This window comes from Grammomys surdaster, unplaced genomic scaffold, assembly GCF_004785775.1.
Source record: "Grammomys surdaster isolate TR1022 unplaced genomic scaffold, NIH_TR_1.0 357, whole genome shotgun sequence".
In the NCBI taxonomy this organism is placed as follows: domain Eukaryota; kingdom Metazoa; phylum Chordata; class Mammalia; order Rodentia; family Muridae; genus Grammomys; species Grammomys surdaster.
This window is the reverse complement of record NW_021604776.1, coordinates 687,806-698,138: the sequence shown is the minus strand read 5'-3', so window position 1 is coordinate 698,138 and position 10,333 is coordinate 687,806. Positions and strand designations below refer to the sequence as shown.

The following is a 10,333-nucleotide window of genomic DNA, read 5'->3' as shown; positions in this document are numbered from 1 at the left end:
TCCTCAGTTGCATTTTTTGAATGGGCTAACCTATCACCTGACCTTGTCATTCTTTAATCATTCACAGGCTCTTGGAGTATCACCCCATCAGAAAAACTACCAAAAGAAATGGCTGAAAAATAACATCTGATCTTCAGGCTTGGGGAAGATTTAACCACTTGGTTTCCTGCTCATTTGCTGGTTTTCCAGGAGTGCCGCTTTGCCATAGACTGTGGGTCTGGCCAGCTGACCCATTTTGGCCCACAATTCCACATTCCACATGGCTCATGGTCCTCTCCTGGATGACGGCTTTTCTTCCACTTAATGAAACCGTTGGAAGGTAGTTAAAATGTGTCTTCCTGCCTCTACAGGGTCTGTTTGTTTCTCCCAATGGGGTTCACTTTCTTCCTTTCCTCAGGTACCCTGTGGTTTCTCTCCTCCTGCTCTCATAAAACAAAGTAATTAGAACCCCCGAGATCTCAGAAAAGACCTTTTGGAATCTAGTCACAGACTTCCTGGTTTAAAGCTTCTATTCTGACTCGTGCTTTCACATATCAAGCCAGAGACGACGTGCTCCCAGACCAGGGCCCCGGAATCAGATAAGAAGCAGTTGACTAAGACTATATTCAGGTTGGCCTGTGCACATCACCTTTGCTTGTTTTTTTGGAATTCCAGTCCTTCCCCTTAGGGTGTTCGCGGCTCTTACTTAGGCCTGCTAAAACACAAAGAACCCTTGAGGGCTGTCCAACAGATGGAGGTCCCAAGGGTGTCCTCAGGCTCTGCTGAAGAGCTGAATAGTTTGTTGATGTGGCAAGTGGGCATGAAAGTACTGTGAACTAAGGTACTACTAAGTACCTTAAGTGAGCTAAGAAAGTACTGTAAACTGAGGTACTACTAAGTCCGAGGTATGTCTCCTGCTGCTGGCCTTCTACTTGAGCATGAGAAATGACAAGACTATTCCTGGTCATGCTCTTTAGTTTTTAAGGCATGGTAAACTGATGTTAGGAAATGCAAAGCATGTTGGGAACTATGCAAAAGTTGTAGCATTTGTATACCTGGATGATAGATACAGGCACAAGAACATTCATACAGCATCACTGAAAGTTAATCTCTGCAACTCTGACAAAGCTTCTGAGGCTTGTATATATACATGTCTGTGTAACCCTGGGCAACTCCCATGTTAACCTCCATGTCCTCTGGCCCTCCCAGAGACAGCCCTTGTCTTCCCATTTTCCGAGAAGTCCCAAAACTTTGGCTAGCTACCCATCCCCATATATTTTTCTCACCTGGACTTCGATTAGTTCCACTAGGGGGATGAGAAAAACAGAGTAATTCCTCACTGTTCTCCTTTCCTTCCCTTTTTTAGATTTAAAGATTGTTTCTGTTCTCTCTCTCTCTCTCTCTCTCTCTCTCTCTCTCTGTGTGTGTGTGTGTGTGTGTGTGTGTGTGTGTGTGTGTGTCTACCACATACACTAAGGAGTACGGGTGTCCATGGAGTCCTGGAGAAGGTGGAGGACCTCTTAGAGTTGGAATTACAAGCTGCCTGACATGAGTACTGAGACTCAAACTTGAGTCCTCTGGAAGAGCAGCAAGTGCTCTTCACCACCAACCTATTTCCACAGCCCCATCCTTTCCTTGTATTCCACTCAAGAAAAAAACAAATGAACATTTTTGCCCTTAGAACCTACCAGAAGACACAGTTTCAATTTTTTCGAGAAAAATTGAAATCTTGAAAAAAAAAAAAAACCTAAATGAGCCATAGTTCTCTCTCTTCACTAAGAATGACTTGTTTTGAGGAGTAAATCCTACCCAAAGTCCAGCCTGACAACCTCATTTGGCCTGTCGTCATGGAGAGGGCCCCCATATTCTTACATCCATCCTCATCAGTACAGACGGGGGGGGGCCCTACAAGTGGCCTGTCAGAAATTGTTGTTAGTAGTGAGCATTAAAGACCTCGCAAATTCAAAAGTACCTTCATATGGGATTCACAGATGAAACTCCTAAACTATGAATTAAATTATCGTTTTTTTTTCTTTTCACAGGAAAAACCAACTCAGGCCATGAGCTCAACTTTTAATCCTCTGTGGAAGGTTTCAAAGCAGGAAATGCATACCTCTGATCAAGAAAATGGTGAACATGTTTTATAGAACTGATTTACTTTGGGTCTATCTTCCTCTTCTGAGACAGAAAAAAAACCAAAATGATTTAGGGAACAGCCAAATATTTTCTTTCACCTTAGAGTTCTTAAAGAAATGTATTTTTTGCCATGAGACAGGAGATTTTCATTTTCTTATACATGTTCTGTCTTATGACAATATTTTTCATACCCCATCAAACAATAGGATCTTAGAGAAAACCAGGGGACCAAAACTAAAGAACACTATTAGTGGTGAGTGGGAGACAACTTTGAGCAAAATCAGCTCTTAGCCAATATGGCCATCCATCTGTCAATGATATGGATTCATTTATTTTCTGCAGCGTATTCTTTTTGTCAAAGTTGTGTAAAGAAAATGATTCTTGATGTTAGCTGATTTAACCACTGGTCCCTTTTAAAAATGAAAATTCTATTTGACTAATTTGGATACTCCCATAGCTGGAAGGGTACTTGTAAATGAGCATTTTTTTCAAAGTTTAGATTATCTAGTGGAATGCATATTAATACACCATTCAGGAGGTTTGACAAAATGACCAGTGAAAACCAAGCCTTTGCAGACAAAAGAATGTTACCCTGATACCCCTGAACACTCAGACTTAAAATGAACAAAACTCAGACACTTTACTAAATAAGATTCTTCAACTCCTAGCTTTTTGGCCTGAGCATGATAAAGTTGCCATTTCCTGAGATGGGAATATGCTCCCTGGGCAAGTGTATACTACTTACCTTACCCAAAGCTCAACTCCATTTCCTAATTTTTTCCCTCTAGATCTGTCCACTGTTGTATGGACTGATAGCCTCATGAGTATGCTACAGTTCTAGGTTAGGGTGGTCAGAATAAAAACTGGTGAGATCTGGAAGGCAGAATTGGAGCATCAGCTGTTATCCCTTGAAGACTTGGGCCAGGTACCAGGCACTGCTGCAGTTCACACACACCGTTGCTGGGCTGGTACCTCACCTGTTAAGAGTCTCCACTGATGATCCGGAACAGGAGTAGGCAGTAGCTGTAACTTCAACTCTCACTGGATCTCTTCCCCTCAGCTTTCCTTAATCCAGGGCCAGGTTTCTGTCCAGCTCAGTAAGAAGGGAATTAGACCCTTCTATAGGTTGCCTCTATCATCAAGGTTCAAGGCAGTGAGCCCCAAACAGGATAATCCTCACTGGTTCCATTAAACCATGTGATCCTTGATTTCTTTTGTTTCATCCCCCACTTTTCTTGCTTGTTTGCTTGCACTGCTAAACTTCCATGAATCAGGTTCACTCTCCGAGACAGAAGCAACAACCCTCCATCCCAGTAGCTTCCCTTAGTGATTCCTGATGGATAATGACTTTGCTCTTATCCTTCAACTGTTTTCTCCCACACCTTACTTCCCTAGCTTCTGCCATGATTGTATGAAACCTGATTCCTATAAGTAAATGCTATTCCTTAGCACAAACAGTGATTCCAATTCTTTGTTGAAACGCCACCGATGCACTACCAATGGAGCTAGGTGTGACCAGAAGTTCAGTTTCAATGTGTGAAATTTACACTTTCTATTCAGCATCCAAGTAAAGATTTTGAATAGGAAAGCTTGATGTTATGAGTACTATGTGGTCCAGGCTAGAGATGGAAATTGACAAGCCATTAGTATACTGGCAAAGCCAAGCCATGCAGGTAAAGCAAAGGCACACATCTTTAAAGTTATCAGTGTATCAAATCAATGTATACGTAGTCTTAAAGCCACATTAAAGGCTAGCAGAGAAAATTAGTAAAAATACTAGATAAGGATTGCTCTAATATTAAAAATATAAAGTGCCAGATGTGGTGTCTCACGCTTGTAATCCCAGCATTTGGAAGCCACAGCTGGAGAATTGCCATGAATTCAAGGCCAGAGAGGAATACGTAGTGTGTTCCAGGCCAGCCTGAGCTACAGTATGAATCTCTGTCTTAGATAATACAAAAAGGAGAAGAAGAGATGGGGCAGAGGAAGTATAGTTAGATATGAAGCTACAGGTCAATATTCCAAGTACTCTGGAGTCTGAGGCAGAAGACTCACAAACTCCAGGCCAGCCTGGGCTACCTAGAGACACTTTGTCTCAAGAAAACAGTTACTCATGATAAGTCATCAATAAAAAAAAAACTGGCTGAATAACGGAGGGGATAAGGGACAAGCCTCTGCCTCTGAGGAGTTGTGGACAGTTGACTGCTGGGGGAGGGAGAACCAGTCCTCTTCAAGGGTGTGGCCCCTGAGAGGTCAGTCATGCCTCAGTGAATGGCTCCTCGCTCATGTGTATATGGGCAGCTCAAATCAACTCAGTAGGTTATTACAAAAGAAACACATGAAATTGAAAGGAGGTGGGGGGTGGGCATGATTTAGGAGGAGTTAGGGGGTGGTGAGGGTGATTGATATGATCAAAATACATAATCAGTGCTCAAACAATTAGTAAAATGTTATACACTTTAAAGCTGGCTGAATAAATAAAATTTATTTTACCAAAAATAAATTTTACCAAATTATTCTACCAAAAACTGGCTCAGGATTTTAAAGAAGAAACTATGGAGAAGTCTGTTTTATGCTAAAGGAGCAAACACTGAGTGAAGGCTTAAGGCAAGTAAGATGAATAAAAGGTGTCAGTTGCTTAATAAACCTAGAAAATTTGAGGACGGTCATAGATTGTTTCCAAAGCAGATAAATAAAATACTATGCTAGTCTATTTTTTTAAAATATACTTTCTAAAGTGTTGGTGATGGTTTTGTTTGCATCTGACCAAAGACTCAATTAAGAAAAATGGTAGGTTTTAGAACATTAGCAAGAACAATTAGAATAAAAACAAAAATAAATTATTATAGGCTGATTCACAGCCACAGATGATTTGGTCCTCCAGAGAGCATTTGGAAGTGTCTGCAAATGTGTTTGGCTGTCACACACTGCAGGAGGCTGATACTGGCATCCAGTAGGTAGAGACTGAGCATGCTTGTAAACATCCCACAAAGCATAGCACAGCTCCCAAGGTGAGTGGTGAGAATGCAGAGTAAGAAATTATTACTTTGAGTAAAACTGCTTATCACAAGAAGTAAGCAAATGCTTTTTTTTTCATTTTTATTCGTGTGTGTGTGTGTGTGTGTGTGTGTGTGTGTGTGTGTACGTGCAGGCGCACATCAGAAACCCCTAAAACTGGAGTTACAGGTAGTTGTGAGCTACCTGACCTGAGAGCTGGGAACCAAACTTCCATCCTCTGTGAAAATAGTGAGTGTAGCAAGCTCTTCTAAATGCTGAGCCATCTCTCCAGCCAGTCCCCTCAGAAAAAAAAAAGACAGATAAATGGAGGAAAAGAAAGAGGAGACAGACCTTGGAGAAAATAAAAAGGTAGAAACAGAAGGTGCCACAGAATAGATACCATACACAATGGCATTGGATTCCATTGTAAAGAAAAAATTCCCTGGAAAATAGATGTATCTGGTTAGCGGATAGTGCTAATCAAGGTGACTGAAACTCAGAAAGGCAAAAAACTTCATGTCTTCCCTTAATGAAAATCATAGATTGGGAGGCGTGATCTCGCCGCGGTTCCGCGGCTGCTGCAGGCAGAGCACAGCGGGCGGGCCGGGCGACCGGCCATGGCGGGCGCCGAGGACTCGCCAGGCCGGCAGCCGGAGCTGGACGAGGACGAGACGGCAGAGGGCCGGCACTGGGGCGCACAGCACGCCGGAGCCCGAGAGTTGGCAGCGTTCTACTTGCCAGGCAAGCGCCTCCAGGAGTGGTGTTCCGTGATCCTGTGCTTCAGCCTCATCGCCCACAACTTGGTCCACCTCCTGCTGCTGACCCGCTGGGAACACACACCCCTCGTCATCCTGGGTGTCGTTGCAGGGGCTCTCGTCGCTGACTTCCTGTCCGGCCTGGTACATTGGGGTGCTGACACGTGGGGCTCTGTGAATCTGCCCAAAGTCGGGAAGGCCTTCATCCTGCCGTTCTGGGAGCACCACATTGACCCTACAGCCATCACACGGCACGACTTCATCGAGACCAATGTTGACAACTGCCTGGTGACGCTGCTGCCACTGCTGAACATGGCCTACAAGTTCCAGACCCAGAGCCCAGAGACCCTGGAGCAGCTCTACCCCTGGGAATGCTTCATCTTCTGCCTGATTATCTTTGGCACCTTCACCAACCAGATCCACAAGTGGTCGCACACGTACTTAGGGCTGCCATGCTGGGTCACCATCCTGCAGGACTGGCAGGTGATCCTGCCAAGGAAACACCATCGCATCCACCACGTGGCGCCCCATGAAACATACTTCTGTATCGCCACAGGCTGGCTCAACTAACCCCTAGAGGTGATAGGCTTCTGGCGGCGCCTGGAGGACATCATCCAAGGCCTGACGGGAGAGAAGCCGAGAACGGACGACATGAAATGGGCCCAGAAGATCAAGTAGCATGTCTGGACTCTTGGTTGCCAACCTTCCCGAACCTGAACTGAAGCCATCTGCCAAATCCCGGCATCTCTGAGCTACTCCTCCAGTGAAGAGAAGTCCCCTGGGCTGGGCCCGGGCGCCCTAGCCCACCCCCAGTGACACAGAATACTTGAGCCACCGAGTTTTCATTTCCTCTTCTTTTCTTTCCTTGGGCCTTTCTGGCCACTGAGCTGCTCCAAGGCCAAGCCTGACTGCAGAGGGGAGCCTGGTCCTGCTGGCTAGCTCCATCCTGTGCATCTGCTCTTCACACCTGCTCCCTGGCCGGTGTAGGGTCACTGACACACGTGGTCTGTCTCAGTGGCCCAGAGAGCCCCCAGAACACGTAAATGTCCCTGGATCATGATCCTCCGTCAGCCCTGCAATCCGACCCCAGAGGCCTAGGTGGGTGGGCCACCCCAGCTGCCACCCAAGGGAGGCAGAGCTGGGTATGGGTCAGAGGGCAGATGGCAAGGAGAGGCCGGAATGTCCTGCCCACATGCAGATACTCTCTTTCCCTTCCCCTAGTTCTTCTGTCCATGTGTCCAGCCACATCTGAGGTCTCCCTGTGGAGACATCTTCATGGGCACAGCTCTTATGAAGGGCTTGGTCATTTGGGGAGGGGACACTGTGTCCCTTCTGACCAGAGAGTGTCAGAGGAGGAAGAATAAGGCTTTTTTATTTGGATTTTTTAAGGTGCTTGCTTGTCAATGTAAATAATAGAAAGCCTTAATATCTTTCTGTAACATGGAGTAATATTTTAATGTCATGTTTTGGATGTATATAATATATTTATAACAAAGGAAGCATCTCCTTAACTCTGGTTGCCGTGTGGTGTTTCCGGATGGCTGCATGGATGGAGATAGCCCTGACCTGAGGGAGGGGGCCTTTATCCCCTGACAGAAGTGAGGTTGTCTAGATTTATGTATTTTGTGTCTTGCCTGCATGTGTGTATGTGTACCATGTGTGAGCCCAGTGCCCACAGAGGTCACAGGAGAGCACTGGAATCCTGGATCTGAAGTTACTGATGACTGAGACACTGTGGGTGCTGGGCAAAAACCAGGTCCTCTTAAGTACTCTTAACCAGGGCGCCATCTCTCCAGTCCTGAATTTTTGGGTTTTTTTTTTTGGGGGGGGGGGGGTTAAGGTAATGTATCATAGACTCAAAGTGACCTCACACTTCTTATATAACCAAGGCTTACCATGAATTCCTGATCCCTGTACCCGCCCAAGTGCCAGGATCACAGGTGTGTGCCACCATTCATCAGACCCTTCACCTAGATTGTGCTAGAGCAGTGCTGGTTGGGCTGTCCCAGAATTACTTGAGGGGTCATTGGCATCTGATGTGTGTCATGGCTCTGGCCTGGACTCAGACCACCAGACTGGCTGTGGGAGCTGATCTAGGAAAAACCGCAATAAATACCAAAAAAAAAAAAAAAGAAAGAAAGAAAAGAAAAAGAAAATCCTAGCCTGTGGTGTATGAATGAATACAAATAAACAGATGTAAGGGTGAGTGAAGCCTTAAAAAACTGCATATATGTAAATCATATACCAAAAAACAGAAAGGAAAAAAGAAAGTTCTCTGTGCTTTTCCAGAAGGGTCCATCTTCCAAAGAAAATACAGGGAGCTAGAAAATCATTCTCTTTTTTTCTATGTTTGTCTGTAAGCTTGTTTTTGGTGGTGGTGGTGGTGGTGGTGGTGGTGGAGGCAGTGGCGGTGGCGGCAGCAGTGGTGGCTGCGGTGGCAGTGGCTGATTTGTTCCTGTTTTCCCATAATATGGGTTGAGCCTAGGGCGTTGCCTATGCTTAGTCAAGTGAAATCAAGAAATTATATATCCAGCCCTAGAAACCCAATTTCTATCTGTTGCTTATCACCAATCATTTCAAAGAAACTCAGGCAAAAAATTTCTAATCTAACCAAATATAAAATAGCTATGATGATATGTAATAATCACAATTACTATTGATTTTTAAAGCCTTTATCTGAGCCTGGTGGCCCAGCACTCAGTAGGCAAAGGTAAGCAGATCTCTGTGTGTTTGAGGTCAGTCTGATTACATGTGAGTTCCAGGGCAGGCAAGGCTACACAGTCAGACCTTGTCTCAAAAACAAAACAAACAAACAAATACAAACAAAGAGAAAAAAAGCATTTATTGTAAATCTGTCTACTTCATGGATTTCACAGATTTATCTTGGGTTCTTGTCATTACAGGTAATCACTGTGAATATTGTGTGTCAGTGCTGTATGCAAATCTAAACATTAGAGAATCTTCTAAACAGCTGTCAAAAAAACAGATTGGCAAATTTCAAGGCAACAATGGGAAACAAGATTCTATAAATAGAAACCATAGAAGAAATTCATCATCACAAAAAGAAAAGCCAGGGCTGGAGAGATGGTGCAGTGGTTAAGAGCACTTGCTATTCTAGAGGAGTTCAGTCCTCAGCACCATGTCAGGCAACTCACAACTGCCAATAACTCCAATTCTAAAACATCTGACACCCCTCTGTCCTCTGAAGGCATGTGTGTGCATGCAAATAGACAAATAAAATAAATCTATGTTTAAAGGAGAGAATAGGACTGGAGTGATGACTTGGCAATTAAGAACCCTGCTCACTCCTCCAAAGAACCTGGGGTTCCATTTCCAGCATCTACATGGCTACACGCACCCTACCTGACACCTTCTCCTGGCCTCCTAGGGTACTGCTCTTGCATGGTACAAAACCATATGTGTGGGCAAAAAATACAAAAACCTGTACACACAAAATAATAAGAGAGAAAAACTAGAAACACACAGAGAAATAAATGCTAAGTGGTTATGAATAAGAATGGGTCTAACTATCTGAGAACGGGGGGGGGGGGGGGGGGGGGGGAGTATGTACCTGGAGAATTGAATGAAATGCTGTAATGCTCACACAAGCATACAGTGAGTGTCTCCACAGGTATAAAGGGTAACGAAGACTATCAAGGTAGACTCTCTTGGGTGTGCTAAATTATCAGTGATGGGTACCAGGAACTACCAAAACATTGAAGACAAGAGATTCTGAACACAGATTTTTTTTAAAAAACAACAACAGCAAAACAAAAAAACAAAAAAAACAAAAACAAACAAACAAACAAAAACAAACAAACAGATACAGTCCCGCCGAGTTAGGTAGCGGGGCAAGCTTTCAGTCCCAGCATTCAAGAGCAGAGGCAAGTGGATCCCTGAGTTCGAGGCCATCCTGGTCTACAAAATGAGTTCTAAGAGAGCCAGAGCTACACAGAGAATCCCTGTCTCAAACCCCCACTCCTACCCCACCCTCACCCCTACGCCCATCCCGTAAAAATATAACCAAACACGGTCTCACTATGTAGCCCCTGCTGGCTTGAACTGACTATATAGGCCCGGCTGGCCTCAAACTGGCTATGTAAGCCAGGCTGGCTCTGAAACTCCCAGAGATCTGCCTGCCCCTGGATGCCATAGATCAGTTCTTGAAGGACCCACCAAGACAAATAAAATGGTGCACAATGACCCTGCGGGCTTAACGCCAGTGTAAAATGGAGGAAACTGAAACTGTAACAAAAAAAAAAAAAAAAAAAGTACTGCTTGCGCAAGCTTCCGCTCTAGCCGTTTCAAATTAGATGGACAGCAGGGACCCGCCCCCAAATCTTCCCGCCTTCTCCAACGGAAGTGGAGTCACCCCTGGAAAGGAAGTTTGGGCAGGGACCCTCCTACCCAGAAGGCTTAAGGAGCATGAGGCCTGGACTAGCCGCGTACGGAAGACGACGCGCGCA

General features: G+C 44.8%; 1 pseudogene; it reads left to right on the top strand.

Moving 5' to 3' along the window:
• The first annotated feature begins 5,729 nt into the window (after positions 1 to 5,729).
• Positions 5,730 to 6,437, top strand: LOC114631328 (annotated as a pseudogene).
• The last annotated feature ends 3,896 nt before the right edge of the window (positions 6,438 to 10,333 follow it).